At 46.3% G+C, this 25,754-nt stretch overlaps 1 protein-coding gene across 1 annotated transcript in view; it reads left to right on the top strand.

Annotated features, from left to right (window-relative positions):
* Positions 1–25,754, top strand: part of LOC124550806 — a 409,782-nt gene that overhangs the window by 99,418 nt on the left and 284,610 nt on the right. Inside the window, exon 2 of the mRNA XM_047125532.1 lies at positions 9,303–9,351. The gene's annotated coding sequence lies outside the window, so the exon portion shown is untranslated. The remainder of the gene's footprint in view (positions 1–9,302; positions 9,352–25,754) is intronic.

Consider the following 25,754-nt stretch of genomic DNA (forward strand, 5'->3'; position numbering starts at 1 on the left):
TGTTGGAACACTAATTTCACTAATTAAATTGTTCAAAAATAAAAACAGTTCTTATTGCCCATATAGTGTACTAAACATTTATTTACCTCCATATATTCTCCCTTCAGTGCTTTATAAATCGCTTCACACGTTTCTGTAATTATTTTGGTTATTAAGCAATGTGATATTCGAGTACTGTGTTGTAAACTAGAGTATCTCTCTCCTGTATCAAGAAACCCCAGTGCCACAGTTTGCCTGTCTTCTGCATGTATAGCATTTCTCAAGCGAGTATTCTCTTTTGTAATATGAGAAGCCACTTTACTGAGCAAATACTGAAATACACTCTCATCCACTCGTAAACAATTTATATGTAAGAGTTGACATCCTCCACTTGCAGCTCTCGTAACAAAATTTGCTGAATGCTTTTATCATCTCGCCGTTAATACCTACGGCTTCATCCAAGTATGTTTCCTTTTTTCCGCCGTTTTTGTTCCAAATGCACATACAATGCAATTGTGGTACTAGTAACTGCAGCCCATAGTAACAAGTTGTCCGCCATCTTGAAATCTGACGAAAAACGTGACGACAGTGCTATACCCCTTTTTAGCGCCAAGTCAAAGACTTCTGTCAAAGAAAATTGACGAATATTTGACCATATTTCCTTGTCAAAGAAATATGATAGTGTAATACCGGCCTTATGTAAAGTTATGATAAATTGTTGTGAGATGTATGGTCATAACACCCATTACGTATTCTCCAGCCGATGTCTTACATTTGAAAATGACGAAGTAGGTCGTTGAAACCGGCACTGTAATCTCCTCTTTTAAAGCAAAGTTTTATGTACTGTGACTATGGCTTCGCTATAGTAACATATATAAACATATGTTATAATGCCGTGATTTAAAACTAAGAGAAGACATTTTTTTATTGCAGAGCTTCCTCTCTTTCATCTGTCCTTCATCTGTTCTTTAGTTCATTTTTACTTCTTGTTTTCATATTTTCACCAATATATTTAACGTTGTCTGTTTTCTTGGTGTTTCTGTACTTGGTTTTTAAAATTATTTGTAGGTTATTTTCATTCTGTCTTAACCAACAGTATTTGTAGGCCTGCCTTCTCTGCTGTTTCTTTCAGAAGTTCAAGTCTCTTCTTTGCGTTCTCTAAGGTTCCATCTATTATTATGGCATAGTCTGCAAGACCAAACGGTTTAATGCTTATTTCGATCTACCCAGCTGTATCTATTCAGTAAATTTTTGTTTTTCTTCCTCTACTTTCCATTCCCTTATAAATTTTTCCAGCATACAGTTGAGCAGTAATGGTAACAAACCGTCTCCTTGTCTGATTTCTGACAGAATTTTGAAGGCACTAGACGTTGTTCCAAAAAATTTAACTTTAGATACACCGTCATTGCCAACCCGCCCGGGTAGCCGAGCGCGCTGACGCGCTGCTTCCTGGACTCGGGTACGCGCGCCGGCCCCGGATCGAATACGCTCGACGGATTAACGACGAGGGCCGGCGTGCTGGCCAGCCTGGACGTGGTTTTTAGGCGGTTTTCCACATCGCGCTAGGTGAATACCGGGCTGGTCCCCACGTTCCGCCTCAGTTACACGCGTCACAGACATTTGAAACACGTCCGCACTACGATTTACACTCGACGCAGACATTTGGGGTACACTGATACTGTCCCGGGGGGTGCGGGATGGCGGCAGGAAAGGCATCCGGCCATCCCTAACACTAACATTACCACATCCGTTGTAACCATGCCGACACTGCGATCGCTGCGGGACTATGGCGTAAGCGAAAGAAACAATACACCGTCATTGCCGCTCCCAAGCCCGAGGCGCCATCTCGCGAGTATGGGGAAGAAGGAGGGGGGGACGAGTAAGAAACTGGTAAGGAAAAACATGGATCAGCTGGCCCGGGTGGCTGTACCATGCAACGCTCTCTTACCAGGGTTACAATGAAGTCCTGAATGGCAAGGAAGGCAGCCCTGCCGTTAGGGTTAACGTAAAAGTAAGAAATTAAAATCGAAACCTGTCTGTTCCCGGATGTGGTGGTGTTTGGTCAACGCCTGTACCCTATGGTAGGGGTGGTTGGAAAAGAACACTCCAACAATCTTAGTTTCAACGCTGGTACAGACACGTCCACCCACATTTTAAAAATAGGATAATTAAATAGTGTGATGAAGCCGGCCGCTGTGGCCGAGCGGTTGTAGGCACTCCAGTCCGGAACCGCGCTGCTGCTACGGTCGCAGGTTCGAATCCTGCCTCGGGCATGGATGTGTGTGATGTCCTTAGGTTAGTTAGGTTTAAGTAGTTCTAAGTTCTAGGGGACTGATGACGTCAGATGTTAAGTCCCATAGTGCTTAGAGCCATTTGAACCATTTTGTATGATGAAGAAACGATTATTGTTATTATTGCTGAGTAGTACTAGTACTATTAGTACAGAGTGCGGCACGTAAAACCGACAAGTCGTCCACAGCGCTAATGTTCCAGTACGTCGCGCGCCCAACAATAATGGAAAACGAGAAACGCCGCACAGACAGTCGCGCACGAACTGACCATTGCCTGTGATGTGCCGACGCTAAGCGGAACTTTCTTGTTGGGTGAGGCCGCTGCAGCCGCAGCCAGTGAAACTCGTCGAAACCAGTTGAGAAAAAGACTTTATTGTGTGAAGCCGGATGAGTGTAAGTGTGCGTTAATGCCGTACTCGTCACCCGAGCGTGTTGCCATTGTTGAATCGTTCATTCGCAGTGCATCTTTTGTGAAAACAAAGGATCTATTTCAGGAGGCAGCAAAAAGCACCGTACAGGGATTGATCGATCAGTGGCGGAGTTCAGGGTCTGTTCAAAATGCTCCCAGGAACAGTCCACGACCTGTCTGCACATCTGAGTTAAAGATGCAGGTTGAGAAAATAATGACTAGACGTTCTCGTAAGTCGTCCGAGAACCTGAATCAACAGGTTCAAGCGAGTCAGAGAAGTTGCAGACGTTGCTTAAGGGGTCTCAAGTTAAAACCGTACTGGATAAGTGTTGTGCTAGAACTGAAGGCGCCTGACCTGCAGAAGAGAGTGAATTTCTGTTCGTCGCTGTTGAGAAATGTTGCCAGTGGTATTTTGGACTCACTAAGGCTCTTCGTGAGTGACACGGCGTGGTTCCACCTGTCTGGGTACATACACTACTGGCCATTAAAATTACTACACCGAGAAGAAATGCAGATGATAAACGGGTGTTCATTGGACAAATATATTATACTAGAACTGATATGTGATTACATTTTCACGCAATTTAGGTGCATAGATCCTGAGAAATCAGTACCCAGAACAACCACCTCTGGCCGTAATAACGGCCTGGATACGCCTGGGCATTGAGTCAAACAGAGCTTGGATGCCGTGTACAGGTACAGCTGCCCATGCAGCTTCGACACGATACAACACTTCATCAAGAGTATTGACTGGCGTATTGTGACAAGCCAGTTGCTCGGCCACCATTGACCAGACGTTTCCAATTGGTGAGAGATCTGGAGAATGTGCTGGCCAGGGCAGCAGTCGAACTTTTTCTGTATACAGAAAGGCCCGTACAGGACCTGCAACATGCAGTCATGCAATATCCTGCTGAAATGTAGGGTTTCGCAGGGATCGAATGACGGGTAGAGCCCCGGGTCGTAACACATCTGAAATGTAACGTCCACTGTTCAAAGTGCCGTCAATGCGAGCAAGAGGTGACCGAGACGTGTAACCGACGGACCTCACACCATCACGCCTGGTGATACGGCAGTATGGCGATGACGAATACACGCTTCCAATGTGCGTTCACCGCGATGTCACCAAACACGGATGCGACCGTCATGATGCTGTAAACAGAACCCGGATTCATCCGAAAAAATGACGTTTTGCCATTCGTGCACCCAGGTTCGAAGTTGAGTACACCATCGCAGGCGTTTCTGTCTCTGATGCAGGGTCAAGGGTAACCGCAGCCACGCTCTCCTTGCTAATAGTCCATCCTGCAGATGGTTGTTGTCTCGCAGACGTCCCCATGTGTTGACTCAGGGACCGAAACGTGGCTACACGATCCGTTACAGCTGTGCGGATAAGATGCCTGTCATCTCGCCTGCTAGTGATACGAGACCGCTGGGATCCAGCAGTCCGCAGCTCGTGGTCGCGCGGTAGCGTTCTCGCTTCCCGCGCCCGGGTCCCCGGGTTCGATTCCCGGCGGGGTATGGGATTTTCTCTGCCTCGTGATGACTGGGTGTTGTGTGCTCTCCTGAGGTTAGTTGGGTTTAAGTAGTTCTAAGTTCTAGGGGACTGATGACTACAGATGTTAAGTCCCATAGTGCTCAGAGCCATTTGGACCATTTGGATCCAGCACGGCGTTCCGTATTAACCTCTGAACCCACCGATTCCATATTCTGCTAACAGTCATTGGGTCTCGACCAACGCCAGCAGCAGTGTCACGATACTATAAACCGCAATCGCGATAGGCTATAATTCGTCGGAAACGTGATGGTACGCATTTCTCCTCCTTACACGAGGCATCACAACAACGTTTCACCAGGCAACGCCGGTCAACTGCTGTTTGTGTATGAGAAATCGGCTGGAAACTTTCCTCATGTCAGCACGTTGTAGGTGTCGCCACCGGCGCCAACCTTGTGTGAATGCTCTGAAAAGCTACTCATTTGCATATCACAGCTTCTTCTTCCTGACGGTTAAATTTCGCCTCTGTAGCACGTCATCTTCGTGGTGCAGCAATTTTAATGGCGAGTCGTGTAATTATAGCCTGACTTCCCTTACAACTGACCCATGTAGAGGACGTGCATGGTTAGAGGGCAGTTAGCTCCGTACCTGGATCTAATGTAAACACAACTTACATTCCGTATTACAGTTACGCTGGTATTCTCCGTTCAGTAGAGTTGGGAAGGTTGAGACAGGTGCAGCCGGCATTCCTGCGCGTAACGGTGTGTTCGCGCCAGGCGAACCTGCTGCCGCTGCGTCGTGCCTGTTGTGTTGTGCCTGCCTATCTCTCTCTCTCTCTCTCTCTCTCTCTCTCTATCTTCTCCCTCCCCCTCTTTACCTCTACTCTGGCTTCGCCCGCCTCTGGAGAACGGAGTCCCCAGACGCACCGTTACTGCCTCACCCCGCGTTACCGTATGCAAAAGGCCCAAAGCCGGCAGCTACCGTCACTGGCTGCTCCACATCCACATCTGTGTGAATATTCCGCAAGCCAGTCTACAGTGTGTCGCGGCGGATCGTTCTTCGGGACAATATCAACGATTTTCTGCCCTAGCTCATTCGCCCAGTGGGCGAACGGAAAAATGACTGCAAGGATAATCGTAAGTCCTAATTATCATTTCGAAAGAATGACATTGTAATCTTGAAACTTGGTGATGCTATCATCCCTTGTCTACATGTTCACCGTTCAGTGATGCATTTCCCCTACGATAGATGGCTGACTTGGCGGAGACCTCGGTTATAGGAGTCAGTATTTCGGCTGTTCAGGAAACGTTCTACATCTTCATCTACATCTACATAGATACCACGCAAGTGACAGTACGGTGCTTGGCGGAGGGTACTCTATACCACTACTTGTCATTTTCTTTCCTACACCATTCGCAAAGAGAGCGAGGGAAAAATCTGTATCTATATGCCTCCGTATGTGTCCTAATTTATCGTATCGTATCTTTGTAGTATTTACGTTGGCGGCTGTAGAACCGTTCTTAAAATGCCGGTTCTCTAAATTTTCCCAGTAGTGTTCCTCGAAAAGAACCTCGCCTTATCTTCAGGGACCCTCATTTGAGTTCCTGAAGCATTTCCGTAACACTTACGTGTTGTTTGAACCTACCGCTAACAAATCTAGCAGCGCCAACGGAATTGCTTCGATTTTTCTTCAATCCGACCTGGTATGGATCCCAAACTCTTGAGCAGTACTCAAGAATAGGTCCTGTGTGCGGTCTCCTCTCCAGGTGAACCACTCTCTCCTAAAATTTTCCCAATAAACCGAAGTCGACCATTCGCCTTTCCTACCACACTTCTCACAAGCTCACCCACCTGATATCGTTTTGCAACGTTGCGCCCGATATTTAAACGATTTCATTGTGTGAAGTAGGACACCAGTAATACTGTAACCGAATATTACAGGTTTGTTCTTCCTACTCATCCGCATTAACTTACATTTTTCCACATTTAGAACTAGCTGCAATTCATCACACCAATCTACACTCACGCTCATTAATTAAAGATAGTGCTGATACATGGTGAAACAACGCTCTGGTGGGAGGTTTGCGGGTTTAAATCATCTCGGGGTATGACCATGCGGTGCATTTGACCTGCGGTCGTCGCACGGTGGACCTGTCAGCAGTCCACATACGCACAGGTGTGTTGGTGTATGTCAGAGTACGGTGCAGCGAGTAAGGGTGCAGACATTTTCAGACGTCCTAATGCTGATTGTGTGTTGAAAATGGCTCAAAGAACACATATTGATGACGTTATAAGGGGTAGAATACTAGGGCGACTGGAGGCTGGTCAAACACAGCAGGTCGTAGCACGGGCCCTCCGTGTGCCACAAAGTGTGATCTGAAGATTATAGCAACGATTCCAGCAGACAGGAAACGTGTCCAGGCGCTACAGTACGGGACGTCCACAGTGTACAACACCACAAGAAGATCGATATCTCACCATCAGTGCCCGCAACGGCCACGGAGTACTGCAGGTAGCCTCGCTCCGGACCTTACCGCAGCCACTGGAACAGTTGTCTCCAGACACACAGTCTACAGACGGCTGAACAGACATGGTTTATTCACCCGGAGACCTGCAAGGTGCATTCCACTGACCCCTGGTCACAGGAGAGCCCGTAAAGCCTGGTGTCAAGAACACAGTACATGGTCATTGGAACAGTGGTCCCAGGTTATGTTCACGGACGAGTCCAGGTATAGTCTGAACAGTGATTCTCGCCGGGTTTTCATCTGGCGTGAGCCAGGAACCAGATACCGTCCCCTTAATGTCCTTGAAAGGGACCTGTATGGAGGTCGTGGTTTGATGGATGCACGTACATCCCTGCACGTCTTTGACAGAGGAACTGTAACAGGTCAGGTGTATCGGGACGTCATTTTGCACCAACATGTCCGCCTTTTCAGGGGTGCAGTGGGTTCCACCTTCCTCCTGATGGATGATAACGCACGAACCCACCGAGCTGCCATCGTGGAGGAGTACCTTGAAACAGAAGATATCAGGCGAATGGAGTGGCCTGCCTGTTCTCCAGACCTAAACCCCATCTAGCACGTCTGGGATGCTCTCGGTCGACGTATCGCTGCTCGTCTTCAAACCCCTACGACACTTCAGGAGCTCCGACAGGCACTGGTGCAAGAATGGGAGACTATTCCCCAGCAGCTGCTCGAACACCTGATCCAGAGTATGCCTATCCGTTGTGCAGCCTGTGTACGTGTGCATGGTGATCATATCCCATATTGATGTCGGGGTACATGCGCAGGAAACAGTGGCGTTTTGTAGCACATGTGTTTCGGGAAGGTTTTCTCAACTTATCACCAATACCGTGGACTTACAGATCTGTGTCGTGTCTGTTCCCTACGTGCCTATGCTGTTAGCGCCAGTTTTGTGTAGTGCCTCGTTGTGTGGCACCACATTCTGTAATTATCCTTAATTTATGGGCATGAGTGTATAAATGAGACTGCTTACAAAACACTCGTGCAACCCATCCTAGAATATTGCTAAAATGTGTAGGACCGGCACCGGTCCAGACAGGACGAACAGGGTTTCAAATGGTTCAAATGGTTCTGAGCACTATGGGACTTAACATCTGTCGTCATCATTCCCCTAGAACTTAGAATTACTTAAACCTAACTAACCTAAGGACATCACACACATCCATGCCCGAGGCAGGATTCGAACCTGCGACCGTAGCAGTCGCGCAGTTCCCGACTGAGCGCCTGAACCGCTAGACCACCGCGGCCGGCTACGAACAGGGGAGTACAATGCTTAAACGTTCGTTCCATTTCATATCGCTTTGCAACTTTACGCCCTGACATTTAAAAGACGTGACTGTGTCACGCAGTATGCTACTAATGCTGTATTGGAAAATAACGGCCTGGTTTTTACAATTCATCTGCATTACCTCGCATTTTTCTGCATTGTACAGCTAGCTGCCAACATCACACCAACTATAAATTTTGTCGTCTTGTATCTTGCTACAGTCACTGAACTTCGAGACCTTCCTGTACACCACAACATCTTCAGCGAACAACCACTGAATATTGCCCTCCCTGTTCGCCGAATCAACAGCGAACAACGGCGATCCTGTCACACTTCCTTGGGGCACTCGATACCCCTGTCTCAGCTGAACACTCGCCGTCGAGGACAGCGTACTGGGATCTATTATTTAAGAAGTCTTCGAACCTCTCACATATCTGTGCACTTATTCCAAATGCTCGTACCTTCGTTAACAGCCTGCAATGAGGCACCGTGTCAGATGCTTTCCTGAAATCTGGAAATATGGAATCAGCCTGTTGCCCTTCGTTCATAGTTCTCAGTGTATCATTCGAGAATAGGACAAGCTGAGTTGCGCAGGAGCGATGCTTCCTAAAACCACGGCGATTGGGGGACATACGCATCTCTGTCACCTCATCGTCTTTCTCGAAATGCCTGCCACACTATTATTTCTCCATAAGGAACCTTTAAAGAAAGGAGAATATGAGAGTGACGCAAAATTTGATAAATCATGAGTGACTGTACTCTGGGGTGGCGACATGGAGTAGAAGCACATCCTGTACACCTTCCCTCGACGTTTCGTCTTGATAGCGTGCCGTATCCTCGTCAGGAGATTTCAGGTAGTACGGTCCTCTGGCGGTTTGCTCCTTACGAACATAACGTATTACAGTGGTGGTCAACCCAGGCCCTGCCGCCCACTAGAGGGCTTTCCAGCTTTCATGGTAAATGCACATATCGTGTGACTAGGGCCTACCGTCGGGTAGTCCGTTTGCCGGGTTCAAGTCTTTCGATATGACGCCACTTCGGCGACTTGCTGGTCGATGGGGATGAAAGTGATGATGATGATGACAACGCAATACCCAGTGCCTGAGCGGAGAAAATCTCCGACCCAACCGGGAATCGAACCCGGGCCCTTAGGATTGACATTGTCGCGCTGACCACTCAGCTACCGCTATGCATTAACTTGTTAAAGCCTTTTTGATCGCTGTATACTTTTTTAATTCTCTTAAACATAACGTCAGGTATTAAAACGTATAAGTATTCCCTTTGTGTATGCAGCAATTAAAGCTTATCTTTCACTAACGAGATGCAATTCCTTTTTCTGTTGCAGGTAAGCATCAAAGACTGGAGCTAGCGGATATTTGACGTAGCGGATCAAGGTATTGTTTAATGACATCTGTTTCTAGCAGCAAACATCCATTGACACACTGATATTTTGTTGTAGCTGCGATGCTAAGTGTCGCTGAGGTGACATGGTTGACGGAGTTTGAAGCGTGAGAATTTTCTTTACTTTTGTATAAGTTGCGATTATGTTTGATAATCCTCTGGATCATTCTAAAATCTTTGCTTGTGTCGTGTATCCGAGTAGACTCGACACACATTACGGAGGGAGGCGATACGCACGCCGCACGTATTTGGCGAGGCCTCGTAATATCCTTCCGGTATATACGAGGTCTGTTCAAAAAATTTCGCAACATTCGTAAATTCGCGCCAATGATGTGCTGGAGCGAAAGGCGGTTGGCGTCCCTGCTCACTCCTGTGTTTAATGTCTAACTGCCGCAACTTTCATCACTGATTGTCTGTTAGTTATTGTTCAGTGCTGTATTGAGTAGAACGTTATTTCTAACAGTTTGCGAATTTCGAGATGGCAGAGTTAGAGGAGCAACGCGTCTGCGGTAAATTTTGCGTGAAACTCAAGAAACCCTTTACGGAGACACGGAAAATGACGCAGGAAGCCCTCGGCGATGAGTGCTTAAGCCGTACTCGGCGTTACAAATGGTTCACACGGTTTGAAAATGGCCGGACGGAAGTTAGAGAAACCCTTGTTCATGACGCCATTCGACGCCTACCATCATGTCAAGAGCGACGACGAACCTGTACGAGCCAATCTATGGCTGACTGAGAGTTTGCAGAAAAATGTAAAATTTCAGTTGGATCATGTTATAAAATCCTGACACAGCGTCTTTGAATGCATCGTGTTGCCGCCACGCTACCAGCTCATGAGTCAAGACCAGAAAGACCTTCGCCTCGCAGTCTCAGAAGAGCTTTTGTATCGTGCAAATGAGAACGAGATGTTGTTTGTTGTTGTTGTGGTCTTCAGTCCTGAGACCGGTTTGATGCAGCTCTCCATGCTACTTTATCCTGTGCAAGCCTCTTCATCTCCTAGTACCTACTGCAATCTACATCCTTCTGAATCTGTTTAGTGCATTCATCTCGTGGTATCCCTCTACGATTTTTATCCTCCACGCTGCCCTCCAGTGCTAAATTTGTGATCCCTTGATGCCTCAGAATATGTCCAACCAACCGATCCCTTCTTCTAGTCAAGTTGTGCCACAAACTCCTCTTCTCCTCAATTCTATTCAATACCTCCTGATTAGTTATCTGATCTACCCATCTAATCTACAGCATTCTTCTGTAACACCACATTTAGAAAGCTTCTATTCTCTTCTTGTCCAAACTATTTATCGTCCATGTTTCACTTCCATACATGGCTACACTCCATACAAATACTTTCAGAAACGACTTCCTGACACTTAAATCTATACTCGATGTTAACAAATTTCTCTTCTTCAGAAACGCTTTCCTTGCCATTGCCAGTCTACACTTTACATCCTCTTTACTTCGACCATCATCAGTTATTTAGCTCCCCAACTAGCAAAACTCATTTACTACTTTAAGCATCTCATTTCCTAATCTAATTCCCACAGCGTCACCCGATTTAATTTGACTACATTCCATTATCCTCATTTTGCTTTTGTTGATGTTCATCTTATATCCTCCTTTCAAGACACTGTCCATTCCGTTCAACTGCTCTTCCAAGTCCTTTGCTGTCTCTGACAGAATTACAATGTCATCGGCAAACCTCAAAGTTTTTATTTCTTCTCCATGGATTTTAATACCTACACCAAATTTTTCTTTCGTTTCCGTTACTGCTTGCTCAATATACAGATTGAATAACATCGGGGAGAGGCTACAACCCTGTCTCACTCCCTTCCCAACCACTGCTTCCCTTTCGTGCCCCTCGACTCTTATAACCGCCACCTGGTTTCTGTACAAATTGTAAATACCTTTGCGCTCTCTGTATTTTACCCTGCCACCTTCAAAATTTGAAAGACTATATTCCAGTCAACATTCTCTAAGTCTACAAATGCTATAAACGTAGGTTTGCCTTTCCTTAATCTTTCTTCTAAGATAAGTCGTAAGGTCAGTATTGCCTCACGTGTTCCAATATTTCTACGAAATCCAAACTGATTTTCCCCGAGGTTGATTTCTGCCAGTTTTTCCCTTCGTGTGTAAAGAATTCGCGTTAGTATTTTGCAGCCGTGACGTATGTTGCTTAAGAGAATCATAACCGGTGATGAGACGTGAGTCTACGGTTATGATGTTGAGACCAAGCTTCTCCAAGACCAAAAGAAGCTCGTCATGTCAGGTCCAACGTCAAAACTGTGCTGACAGTTGTCTTTGGCTTTGAAGGATTAGTCATCATGAATTCGTGGGACAGGAACAAACTGTCAATCGATGGTACTATCGGGACGTGTTGGTACGCCTGCGAGAAAATGTGAGAAGGAAATGGTCTCAAATGTGGCGAGACAATTCATGTCTTTTGCCTCACCATGCCGTACCTGCACATTCATCCCCGTTGGTGCGCGACTGCTGCACAAAAAACGAAATCACAGTAATACGTCTCCAGACGGCCGAGCGGGGTAGCCGAGCGGCCTAGGGCGCCTTGTCAAGGTCAGCGCGGCTCCCCCCGTCGGAGGTTCGAGTCCTCCCTCGGGCATGGGTGTGTGTGTCGTCCTTAGCGTAAGCTAGTTTAAGATCAAGGAATGTGTAAACTTAGGGACCGATGACGTGAGCAGTTAGGTCCCAGAAGACCTAACCATAGAATTCCGAAAAACTCTCCAGACGTCGCCCCTGCGGCCCAATATCTGGCCGCTGTGACATCCGAATGCTCCACAAATGGTCCCATACATATTCTATTGGAGACAGATAGCAGCATCTTGCTGGTTACGGGAGTACCTCAACATTACTCGGACACTTCACACAGACACGTGTCATATGTGGACGAGCATCATCCTATTCAAAAAATGGTACCACGATACTCTCACACGAGAGGTAACACACGAGGACAAAGGATGTCTGTGACGTATCGTTGTGCAATTAAAGTGCCCTAAGTGACAATCAAGGCTGTGGACTGCAACCCTGACGATGAGTACGCTTCCCCTCTTACTTGCATTCACTCCAGCATTGGGCTACAGAGACTTCCGAATGCCCCACAAGTCTGGATACTGCTCGATTCGAGCAAGTGGCCAAGTGGAAACACACAGTGACACCCCTCTGAAACACTGTGTGTCGTGTATGACGCTGTGTGTTTAGCTTGGCAGTAGCCGCCTACTTTGGTCATTCTTCCCCTAGGCCTCTCGTGGGGTCGGGGGACATTAGTAGGAGAAAGAGTCCTGGCGGGGGTGTAGGAGGAAGGAAGTGGTTGGTGGACGCAGCGGATCGGTGGAGTTGTGTTGCGCACCAACAAGTGGTCTACCGTAATGCTGGACATGAGCCTAACCTGCCGGCTAGACCTGGAGATTGCTTCTGGATGACGCAGTCTGGCTGGGGTACTGTGTTCGGCCAACGTTACCACCTGGCCTGTTTTCTGCTCATTCGTCTGCAGCGCGCCCATTATGGATGACTGATTTGTTTCTTGTCGAACTGGAATTACGTACCACACGGCGGGCTGGTTTTGAGGGTGCTTATTAACGAACGAGAATTAGGTTGTGTGTGCCGTGCTGTATGAGCAGGTCGCGTGTGGATGTTGATACTAACTAGTATTCATAAACCAGCTTCGTGCCCTGTTATTGTTTAGAGAAGAAGCGCCGTGTTTATGCGTTGTGCGTCGCTCGTGTCATGAAATTTTAACTCTGGATAGCTGATGACAGTATGAACCAAAATTACTAATGTTGTGTAGGACGACAACGCACCATTTTTGTAACTGCGGAAAGTTGGCGCCACACGCTCCGATTGGCCGTGGGATTGCCCTGTTGCCGGGCGCTCTGGACGACGCATGACCGCGAATGCTTTGCCTCTCTGAGATGGCGATGTATCCAAGGCGGCCCACACGCTCGGTGGTAGCGCGCCAGCCTTCCACTCTGGAGGCCAGGGGGAGAATCCGCCAGGGTCCCGACACATCAATTGTAGTTTCGTGATAAGACGAACCGGGAACAAACCGTCAACAGCTGCTAGTTCGCGTACAGAAAGTCTTTTACAAATTGTGTCGGCCCTGAAAAGGGACTCTTTTGTAGCTAGGACATTGTTTACTTAAAGCAGGTGCTCGAACTGGCGACACTCTGACGCGACACAAACTTGATAACGTCGGTGTTTTGCCGAAATCTTTCAAAGATTCCTGCCACTGCCCTGATGTGATCGGCGGCATATTGAATGCAATCCCTTAACACCTCTTCGTTTCTAGGTGGTTCGCGTCTGGGTGGGTGAACTAGATCGTTGAAATGGCTCTGAGCACTATGGGACTTAACATCTGAGGTCATCAATCCCCTAGAGCTTAGAACTACTTAAACCTAACTAACCTAAGGACATCACACACATCCATGCCCGAGGCAGGATTCGAACCTGCGACCGTAGCGGTCGCGCGGTTCCAGACTGAAGCGCCTAGAACCACTCGGCCACAGCGACCGGCGGGTGAACTAGAACCTTGAAGAATCCCCAGAGGAAAAATCCAGGCGGCGTGACATCTGGTGATGGCGGGGACCATGTCCTACGACCACCTGTGCCAATTACCCGGAAGTCGAAGAGTTCATTTAAATATCCGCGCAGCACGACTGTTATGAGCGCGTCCCCCATCGTGCTGCAACCACATGCTTAGCCGTATGTCCAGGGGAACATCTTGCAGCAAGCCGGCCGGGTAGAGTTTCTCGTAAAAAGTGAAGGTAATTTGCCCCGGTAAGCCGAGGAGGTAGATGGACCAGCTCAACCAGATGGCACACACAATGCCTGCGCAAATGTTGAGCGAAAATCGTTCCTTGTGTCCGTGGACGTACGTGGCATGAGAATTTCCCCTTGCCCAGTGCTGAACGTTTCGAGTGTTGTAAAGGCCATCCCAATGGAAAGTGCACTCGTCGGTAAACGACACAATGGCGGGGAAGTCGGGATCTCGTGCAACACATCGCAGAAGCCACCGGCAAAACCCTTGCCTGTGTTCATAGTACGCCACAGGATTTAGGTCTTGGAGAGGGTGGAAACTAAATGGATGCTGGCTCCTTCAAAACCTCCCAGACTAACCGACATGTGACCCCCAACTGCTCGAGTACTTGTCGTAGGTGCTTCCTCGAAGCGGTCGACAACAGTCTCTTTATATGCAGCATCCTGTCGTGTTCGAAGTCTTACAGCACTACCATAATATTCCACTAACGAGCCTGTTTCGCCAAGTCGCCGGTGAACTGCTGTAAGCGTTTGCGGGTGTGGGTGGCGTCTTGCTGGGTACCGTTCCTCATACAACCATCGAGCTTCATGCGCAGTACCGTCCATAAACAAACACCATATCTCGTTGTTCTTCTAACGAATACTATGCTGCCATGCTTACCGTACGACTAAATCGCAGATGACGTGTGTGTGTGTGTGTGTGTGTGTGTGTGTGTGTGTGTGTGTGTGTGTGTGTTCCGAAGCGAAGCTTACGTGTGAATGCCTCTGACGTGAGGTGCAGACAAACAGTAAGACCAATTCGACACGTGTGTGTACCACGTTAGGGCAGTGACGGGAAGAGGGCCGTTTGTATGTGTGAACCGAGAACCATAGCGCTGCCCGTCAGACGACAAACGGCAACAGGGCAATCCCACGGCCAATCGGAGCGCGTGGTGGCAAGTTCCCATAGTTCAAAATTGGTGCGGTGCCGACCTACACAATATTAGTAAGTTTGGTTCCTACTGTCATCAGCTATTCAGGGTTAAATTTTGTGACACGAGCGACGCACAACTCATAAACACGGCGCTTCTCTAAACAATAACAGGGCACGAAGCTGGTTTATGAATACTAGTTAGTATCAATATCCACACGCGACCTGCTCATACAGCACGGCACACACAACCTAATTCTCGTTCGTTAATAAGCACCCTCAAAACCAGCCCGCCGTGTGGTACATAATTCGAGTTCCACAAGAAACAAATCAGTCATCCATAATGGGCGCGCTGCAGACGAATGAGCAGAAAACAGGCCAGGTGGTAACGTTGGCCGAACACAGTGCCTCAGTCAGACTGCGTCATCCAGAAGCAATCTCCAGGTCTAGGCGGCAGGTTAGGCTCGTGTCCAGCATTACGGTAGACCACTTGTTGGTGCGCAACACAACTCCACCGATCCGCTGCGTCCACCAACCACTTCCTTCCTCCTACACCCCCGCCAGGACTCTTTCTCCTACTAATGTCCCCCGACCCCACGAGAGGCCTAGGGGAAGAATGACCAAAGTAGGCGGCTACTGCCAAGCTAAACACACAGTGTCATACACGACACACAGTGTTTCAGAGGGGTGTCACTGTGTGTTTCCACTTGGCCACTTGCTCGAATCGAGCAGTATCCAGACTTGTGGGGCATTCGGAAGTCTCTGTAGCCCAATGCTGGAGTGAATGCAAGTAAGAGGGCAAGCTTACTCATCGTCAGGGTTGCAGTCCACACCCTTGATTGTCACTTAGGGCACTTTAATTGCACAACGATACGTCACGCACATCCTTTGTCCTCGTGTGTTACCTCTCGTGTGAGAGTATCGTGGTACCATTTTTTGAATAGGATGATGCTCGTCCACATATGACACGTGTCTGTATGAAGTGTCCGAGTAATGTTGAGGTACTCCCGTAACCAGCAAGATGCTGAATCTGTCTCCAATAGAATATGTATGGGACCATTTGTGGAGCATTCGGACGTCACAGCGGCCCGATATTGGGCCGCAGGGTCGACGTCTGGAGAGTTTTTCGGAATTCTATGGTTAGGTCTTATGGGACCAAACTGCTGAGGTCGTCGGTCCCTAAGTTTACACATTACTTGATCTTAAACTAGCTTACGCTAAGGACAACACACACACACACACACCCATGCCCGAGGGAGGACTGAAGGACTCGAACCTCCGACGGGGGGACTCGCGCTGACCTTGACGTGGCGCCTCAGGCCGCTCGGCTACCCCGCGCGGCCGTCTGGAGACGTATCACTGTGATTTCGTTTTTTGTGCAGCAGTCGGACACCAACAGGCGTAGCAACACGTCCCGATAGTACTATCGATTGACAGTTTGTTCCTGTATTCAGGTGCACGACCTCACACTTTGAACTATTCAGAGTCAATTGCCGCTTCTCGTACCATACAGATATATTGTGCAAATTATTCTGCAGTTGGTTTTGATCTTCTGATGATTTCACTACACGGTAAATGACAGTATAATCTGCAAACAATCTAACATTGCTTTTCAGATTGTCTCCTAAATCGTTTATGTGGATATTGAACAGCAGAGGACCACTAACATACCTTGGGGGACGCCAGGTATCACTCCTGTTTTACTGGATAACTCTCGTCAGTTACTACGAACTGTAGTCTTTCTGACGGGAAATGGTGAGTGAAGTCACACGACAGGGACGATGCTCCGCACGCACGCAGTTTGATTATCACTTCCTTTGTGAGGGGCGGTGTCAATGGCGTTCTAGAGATATGGAATCGGGTTGAGATTACCTGTCGATAGCACTGATCTTCCCCCCCATGAACCATGGACCTTGCCGTTGGTGGGGAGGCTTGCGTGCCTCAGCGATACAGATAGCCGTACCGTAGGTGCAACCACAACGGAGGGGTATCTGTTGAGAGGCCAGACAAACGTGTGGTTCCTGAAGAGGGGCAGCAGCCTTTTCAGTAGTTGCAAGGGCAACAGTCTGGATGATTGACTGATCTGGCCTTGTAATAATAACCAAAACGGCCTTGCTGTGCTGGTACTGCGAACGGCTGAAAGCAAGGGGAAACTACAGCCGTAATTTTTCCCGAGGGCATGCAGCTTTACTGTATGATTACATGATGATGGCGTCCTCTTGGGTAAAATATTCCGGAGGTAAAATAGTCCCCCATTCGGATCTCCGGGCGGGGACTACTCAAGAGGATGTCGTTATCAGGAGAAAGAAAACTGGCGTTCTACGGATCGGAGCGTGGAATGTCAGATCCCTTAATCGGGCAGGTAGGTTAGAAAATTTAAAAAGGGAAATGGATAGGTTGAAGTTAGATATAGTGGGAATTAGTGAAGTTCGGTGGCAGGAGGAACAAGACTTCTGGTCAGGTGACTACAGGGTTATAAACACAAAATCAAATAGGGGTAATGCAGGAGTAGGTTTAATAATGAATAGGAAAATAGGAATGCGGGTAAGCTACTACAAACAGCATAGTGAACGCATTATTGTGGCCAAGATAGATACGAAGCCCACGCCTACTACAGTAGTACAAGTTTATATGCCAACTAGCTCTGCAGATGACGAAGAAATTGAAGAAATGTATGATGATATAAAAGAAATTATTCAGATTGTAAAGGGAGACGAAAATTTAATAGTCATGGGTGACTGGAATTCGAGTGTAGGAAAAGGGAGAGAAGGAAACATAGTAGGTGAATATGGATTGGGGGACAGAAATGAAAGAGGAAGCCGCCTGGTCGAATTTTGCACAGAGCACAACATAATCATAACTAACACTTGGTTTAAGAATCATGAAAGAAGGTTGTATACGTGGAAGAACCCTGGAGATACTAAAAGGTATCAGATAGATTATATAATGGTAAGACAGAGATTTAGGAACCAGGTTTTAAATTGTAAGACATTTCCAGGGGCAGATGTGGACTCTGACCACAATCTATTGGTTATGACCTGTAGATTAAAACTGAAGAAACTGCAAAAAGGTGGGAATTTAAGGAGATGGGACCTGGATAAACTAAAAGAACCAGAGGTTGTACAGAGATTCAGGGAGAGCATAAGGGAGCAATTGACAGGAATGGGGGAAATAAATACAGTAGAAGAAGAATGGGTAGCTTTGAGGGATGAAGTAGTGAAGGCAGCAGAGGATCAAGTAGGTAAAAAGACGAGGGCTAGTAGAAATCCTTGGGTAACAGAAGAAATATTGAATTTAATTGATGAAAGGAGAAAATATAAAAATGCAGTAAGTGAAACAGGCAAAAAGGAATACAAACGTCTCAAAAATGAGATCGACAGGAAGTGCAAAATGGCTAAGCAGGGATGGCTAGAGGACAAATGTAAGGATGTAGAGGCCTATCTCACTAGGGGTAAGATAGATACCGCCTACAGGAAAATTAAAGAGACCTTTGGAGATAAGAGAACGACTTGTATGAATATCAAGAGCTCAGATGGAAACCCAGTTCTAAGCAAAGAAGGGAAAGCAGAAAGGTGGAAGGAGTATATAGAGGGTCTATACAAGGGCGATGTACTTGAGGACAATATTATGGAAATGGAAGAGGATGTAGATGAAGATAAAATGGGAGATATGATACTGCGTGAAGAGTTTGACAGAGCACTGAAAGACCTGAGTCGAAACAAGGCCCCCGGAGTAGACAATATTCCATTGGAACTACTGACGGCCGTGGGAGAGCCAGTCCTGACAAAACTCTACCATCTGGTGAGCAAGATGTATGAAACAGGCGAAATACCCTCAGACTTCAAGAAGAATATAATAATTCCAATCCCAAAGAAAGCAGGTGTTGACAGATGTGAAAATTACCGAACTATCAGCTTAATAAGTCACAGCTGCAAAATACTAACACGAATTCTTTACAGACGAATGGAAAAACTAGTAGAAGCCAACCTCGGGGAAGATCAGTTTGGATTCCGTAGAAACACTGGAACACGTGAGGCAATACTGACCTTACGACTTATCTTAGAAGAAAGATTAAGGAAAGGCAAACCTACGTTTCTAGCATTTGTAGACTTAGAGAAAGCTTTTGACAATGTTTACTGGAATACTCTCTTTCAAATTCTAAAGGTGGCAGGGGTAAAATACAGGGAGCGAAAGGCTATTTACAATTTGTACAGAAACCAGATGGCAGTTATAAGAGTCGAGGGACATGAAAGGGAAGCAGTGGTTGGGAAGGGAGTAAGACAGGGTTGTAGCCTCTCCCCGATGTTGTTCAATCTGTATATTGAGCAAGCAGTAAAGGAAACAAAAGAAAAATTCGGAGTAGGTATTAAAATTCATGGAGAAGAAATAAAAACTTTGAGGTTCGCCGATGACATTGTAATTCTGTCAGAGACAGCAAAGGACTTGGAAGAGCAGTTGAATGGAATGGACAGTGTCTTGAAAGGAGGATATAAGATGAACATCAACAAAAGCAAAACAAGGATAATGGAATGTAGTCTAATTAAGTCGGGTGATGCTGAGGGAATTAGATTAGGAAATGAGACACTTAAAGTAGTAAAGGAGTTTTGCTATTTGGGGAGCAAAATAACTGATGATGGTCGAAGTAGAGAGGATATAAAATGTAGGCTGGCAATGGCAAGGAAAGCGTTTCTGAAGAAGAGAAATTTGTTAACATCCAGTATTGATTTAAGTGTCAGGAAGTCATTTATGAAAGTATTCGTATGGAGTGTAGCCATGTATGGAAGTGAAACATGGACGATAAATAGTTTGGACAAGAAGAGAATAGAAGCTTTCGAAATGTGGTGCTACAGAGGAGTGCTGAAGATGGGGTGGGTGGATCGCGTAACTAATGAGGAGGTATTGAATAGGATTGGGGAGAAGAGAAGTTTGTGGCACAACTTGACCAGAAGAAGGGATCGGTTGGTAGGACATATTCTGAGGCATCAAGGGATCACCAATTTAGTATTGGAGGGCAGCGTGGAGGGTAAAAATCGTAGAGGGAGACCAAGAGACGAATACACTAAGCAGATTCAGAAGGATGTAGGTTGCAGTAAGTACTGGGAGATGAAAAAGCTTGCACAGGATAGAGTAGCATGGAGAGCTGCATCAAACCAGTCTCAGGACTGAAGACCACAACAACAACAGCACTGATTACTTCGTGTGAATAATTGTGTTCGACAAGAACGTTATTTTCTGAAACCGTGGTGGCTGCGTGTCAAAACATCGTATTCTTCGATGTATTTCATTATGTTGGAACACAGTAAATCTTCCAAAATCGTACTGCAAATCGACGCCAGTGATATAGGCTTGTAATTCGGGGTCTTAGTTCTACTTTATTTCTCGTGTACAGGTGTAAAAACAAACAAAACACTTTGTAGTTTACTTTAAACTACAGTATTACTAAAATAAAATAATCAGATTAAATTTATACCATACCAGACATTGTGTAGGGGCAAAGCCGTCTGTGACGTCACTCTCAACGTAAGTATCAGTAAAATACACACATCAAAAAGTTTTGCATCAGCTCGGTTCCGAGAGTTCCGGAAACTGTACAGAATACTGGAATAGAGATCAACGTAAACATCATCTCCCCCATTTTTATTGACCACGAAAACCACACGTTGCGTGTTTTACCACCATACACCGACACCTATAGAGGTGGTGGTCCAGATTACTGTACACACCGATACCTCTAATACCCAGTAGCACGTCCTCTTACATTCATACATGCCTGTATTCGTCGTGGCGTACTATCCACAATTGCATTAAGGCACTATTGGACCAGATTTTCCACTCCTCAACGACGACTCAGTGTGGTTGGTGGGCCACGTCGACCATAAACAGCCCTTTTATTTCTATCCCTGGCATGTTCGATAGGGTTCATGTCTGGAGAACGTGCTGGTCACTCTAGTCGATCGATGTCGTTACCCTGAAGGAAGTCATTCACAAGATTTGCGCGATGCGGGCGCGAATTGCCGACCACGAAGACGATTACCTCGCCAATATGCTGCCGATATGGTTGCACTATCGGTTGGAGGATGGCATTCACGTATCGTATAGCAGTTACGGCGCCTTCCATGACCACCAGCGGCATACGTCGGCCCCACATAATGACATCCCAAAACATGAGGGAACATCCACCTTGCTGCACTCGCTGGACAGTATGTCTAAGGCGTACACCTTGACCGGGTTGCCTCTAAACACGTCTCCGACGCTCATCGGTGAAGAGAACGTGATGCCAATCCCGAGCGATCCGTTCAACATGTTGTTGTGCCCATCTGTACGGCGCTGCATGGTGTCGTGGTTGCAAAAATGGAGCTCGCCTTTGAAGTCGGGAGTGAAGTTGCGCATCATGCAGGCTATTGCGCACAGTTTGAGTCGTAACACGACGTCCTCTGGCTGCACGAAAAGCATTATTCAACATGGTGGCGTGGCTGTCAGGTTTCCTCCGAGTCATAGTCCGTAGCTAGCGGTCATCCACTGCAGTAGTATCCCTTGGGCGACATGACCGAGGCATGTCATCGACTTTTCCTGTCTCTGTGTATCTCCTCCGTGTCCTTTGTTTAACTCCGAGGCGCCTGGACACTTTCCTTGTTGAGAGCCCTTCCTGGCACAAAGTAACAATGCGGACGCGATCGAACCGCGCTATTGACCGTCTCGGCATGGTTGAACTACAGACCACACGAGCCGTGTACCTCCTTCCTGGTGGAATGAATGGAAGTGATCGGCTGTCGCACCCGCTCCGTCTAATAGGCGCTGCTCATGCATAGTTGTTTACATCTTTGGGCTGGTTTCGTGACATCTCTGAAGAGACGAAGGGACTGTGTCTGTGATACAATATCCACAGTCAACGTCTATCTGCAAGAGCTCTGGGAACTGGGGTGATGCATAACTTTTTTTGATGTGTGTATAATAAGTTTACTGTTTTTTTAATCGATACCAAGTTCTGATGCTGACAGCGTTTAAAGAGACCCAACAGCTAAGGTCATAAGCCAACTGATCTTCCATCCCCACCCCTCAGTACACAAGCAGTGTACCCAATGTGTCTATGTATAAAGTATATTATGTGTACAAGTGTGAGAAAGTGTTCTACAGGTCTGGGACGAAACACGGGAACCAGCCGTGTATTCACCCAGTGGGATGTGTAAACCGCCTAAAAATCACAACCTGGCTGGCGCACCGACCACCCGTCGTTAATCCGTCTCGGAAGTGGGCGCGTTAACAATCCCAGACTGTGCCTCCTAGCCAATAATGCCATACCATTATTTCATTTCCACCGCTATCATGATAGGGGGGAATTATTCAATTTATCCTTCACTAGACTCTGAAAGTGTACTGCAAATTCTCTGTCTTTCAAGTCCTGGTTGTAATTACTAAGGCCAATCGACGTCCACTAGATGCTGGGCCAAGACGTGTAATAGTTGTTATCTTCAGCTTTTGTGCTGGCAGACCACCTCCGGGATACCACAGTATAGCAACTGGCATGCAGACAGCGGTTGCTAGATTGAGGCTTCGCCTCTCCAGCGGCCTGGAGTCCGGCGGCGCTGGAGGCTGTCCCGCGCTCGGCTCGCGCCAGCGTCCAGTGAAAGCGCCTCCCCACTCCAGCAGGGCCTTGCGTAAGCGCCGGCTAGTGGTCAGCGTCATTAAGATAAACGCGCCAATCATTTTCCTCTCACCTGTCACCCCGGTCTCAGAGCGCTCGCTCGTCTTCTCTTCCACCAGAAGTCCACATTCTTTAAAGTATCACATCTGAGGAGAAACGATTTACTTGACATACCACAGTTTGGACTGCAGAAGGATTGTTAGACAGACAATGCTGTGTATATACTCACTCATCACAAATTACTAGCCTTAAATGATAAAATATCGCCAGGTGGTATTTCTTGTGATATTTCCAAGGCGTTGGAATGTGTAGATCACTTTACTGTCTTAGAAAAACTCAAGTTTTGTGCAATTGATGGCTTTATGCAGAGCTGATTTGAAACACACTTAACAAACAGAACGCAAAAGTTGTGCTAAAAATTCAGTGTTGTTGGCGTCGAAAATTGTAGCGACTGGGGACAAATCACGCAGGTGTCCCACAGGGTTCAATTTTGGGTCTATTGCTATTTCATTATTTTAATCGTGGCAGCGACAACAGCTACCGTTACGAAATTGTCTCCAATGAAAAACAGCCCACAGTTGCACTAAATTATGTGTATTTTAAACCTTGACCATGGTTTCAGCTATAATAATAAAGCCTTCTTCAGAAGTCATACACACTAATGAAAAATGTCTTAGCCCAGCGGCTGCGTCAAGACCAATAAAATTTAAACAGACATAAGCCTGTTTCGAACATAAGTAAAATTACATATGGCACCGTATGTCCTCCGCCACCATCTCTGAGGTGTGTATGACTTCTGAAGAAGGCTGTATTATTATAGCTGAAACCATGGTCAAACATAATTTAGTATAACTGTGGGCTGTTTTTCATTCGAGACAGTCTACTGCTATTTCTTATACATGTGAATGACTATCCACTTAAGTCAACAAGCAGAATTGGTACTTACTGCCGAATATAGTAGTGTTACGTCAAATCGGATTAGAAAGAAAGCAGTAGAAGACACTGTTAATGGTGTTTTGCGAAGAATCATCAACTAGTTCATTGAAAATGGACTGTCCTGGAATTTTGAAGAAAACATTCTATTCAGTTCTGTACAACAAATAGTTATACGAACAATTGATGTAGCCCATAAGCAGGAGTCACTTGGATGTAGACAGTGTTGAAAATTGAACAGGACGAAACATATCACTGAGCTTCTCAAACAATTAAGTTCAGCTACTTTTTCCCTACGTATAATTTCTAATCTTGGAAACAAACGGATTGACGTTCTGAAATATTTAACACACCTACACTCAATAATGCTTTATACAGTAATATTAACAGTAACCGTTTAAGGGTGAAGAGACTTCTCGATCGCGAAATGAGGATTCTCAGTCCCCCAAATGCGCCAGTTTTGCTTATTAGATTAGATTATAAATGAAAAAGGACGAGAACAACAAGGCATGCACGCATGCGCATTTTAATTATCATCATGCCCCGCGATAAACCGTTCAGAAGTTACGACGATTTTGTTCCATACAGTTCAGTAATTGAAGCCCTGTACAACGTAATATCCACATCAAAGAACAACTAGTCACCGATACATTAGAGTAAATGTCTAAAACAGGGGAAGTCAATCTTTTTTACCTAATGCCCACTTTCGTATCCCTGTTACTAGTAGAATTTTCGGAACGCCCACTGGTTCCACAGAAATGGTGATTTATAAAGCAGGGAACTAACTGTATACAATAAGTTTGAGAAAAGGTTGCAGCAAGACGAAAGACTACCCTCTTGCAATGTACGAGTTCCGAGATCAACGCTTTCCAGGACGGTGGGTAGGCTACAGTTCATCGGCACCACCAGCTCCCTCGAAACGGCCACCAAGAAGTCCTGCTCTCGCCACATGTGACAACTGGTTACGGATAGTCATTAAGTCACATGTATCTGCAGATCGTTATATTACGAAAAAAATGCACAACACTATTGAGGATGCATTTCGCAATGAAACACCGTACCTGCTCAAAAATATGTCAAGAAGAACATGGAGGCGTACGGAAATTTGTTTACAACGTGATAGGGAACACACCGGTATCTTGGACACTTAATACATATTCCTGAGGGTATTTTCGTTCTTTAGTTGCGACTACATAAAATGCGTGTTTTTTTTTCACCATATGCGTTTCGCGTTATTGAGGTAAAGCGTCGTCAGTGGTCTGTTACTAAAGATGTTTACAAATTTGGTTTGTTTTTAAGATCGAAAACCCGCGTGGGATTACCCGAGCCGTATAGGCCGCTGCAGTCATGGACTGTGCGGCTGGTCCCGGCGGAGGTTCGAGTCCTCCCTCGGGCATGGGTGTGTGTGTGTTTGTCCTTAGGATAATTTAGGTTAAGTAGTGTGTAAGCTTAGGGACTGATGACCTTAGCAGTTAAGTCGCATAAGATTTCACACACATTTGAACATTTGAGCATTTAAGATCGAAATGCCGGCCGTGCGGTTCTAGGCGCTGCAGTCTGGAACCGCGAGACCGCTGCGGTCGCAGGTTCGAATCCTGCCTCGGGCATGGATGTGTGTGATGTCCTTAGGTTAGTTAGGTTTAAGTGGTTCTAAGTTCTAGGGGACTTATGACCACAGCAGTTGAGTCCCATAGTGCTCAGAGCCATTTGAACCATAAGATCGAAAAACTTTTCGTTAACGATGTGTTACTTTTTATTTACGATGATTTCCGCTTGCTTCCTTGCCTCCATAGGGAAATGCCATCAGCTACCACGTCTGTGGTGTATTTCTAAAATACTTGTAGTCTAATTTTTAGTTGCTCTGCAGAATTATGTATTTCTTATGTTTCAGAGAGGACACTTTCTCGCACACGACTGTTTTCTGTTTATTTTTACAGTTATTAAGTGTGTATTGTGGTTTCTATTTTGTAGTGTTGCCAACGTAATATTGTCACTAGTTTTTTGACAACGCTACAACACACAAACCGTAATATACACTTATAAGTATAAAAATAAACAGTAAACAGTCGTGTGCGAGGAAGTGTCCTCTCTAAAACATAAGAAATGCTTAGTTCTACAGAGCAACTAAAATTCAGACTACAAGTATT

This window comes from Schistocerca americana, chromosome 9, assembly GCF_021461395.2.
Source record: "Schistocerca americana isolate TAMUIC-IGC-003095 chromosome 9, iqSchAmer2.1, whole genome shotgun sequence".
Classification (NCBI taxonomy): domain Eukaryota; kingdom Metazoa; phylum Arthropoda; class Insecta; order Orthoptera; family Acrididae; genus Schistocerca; species Schistocerca americana.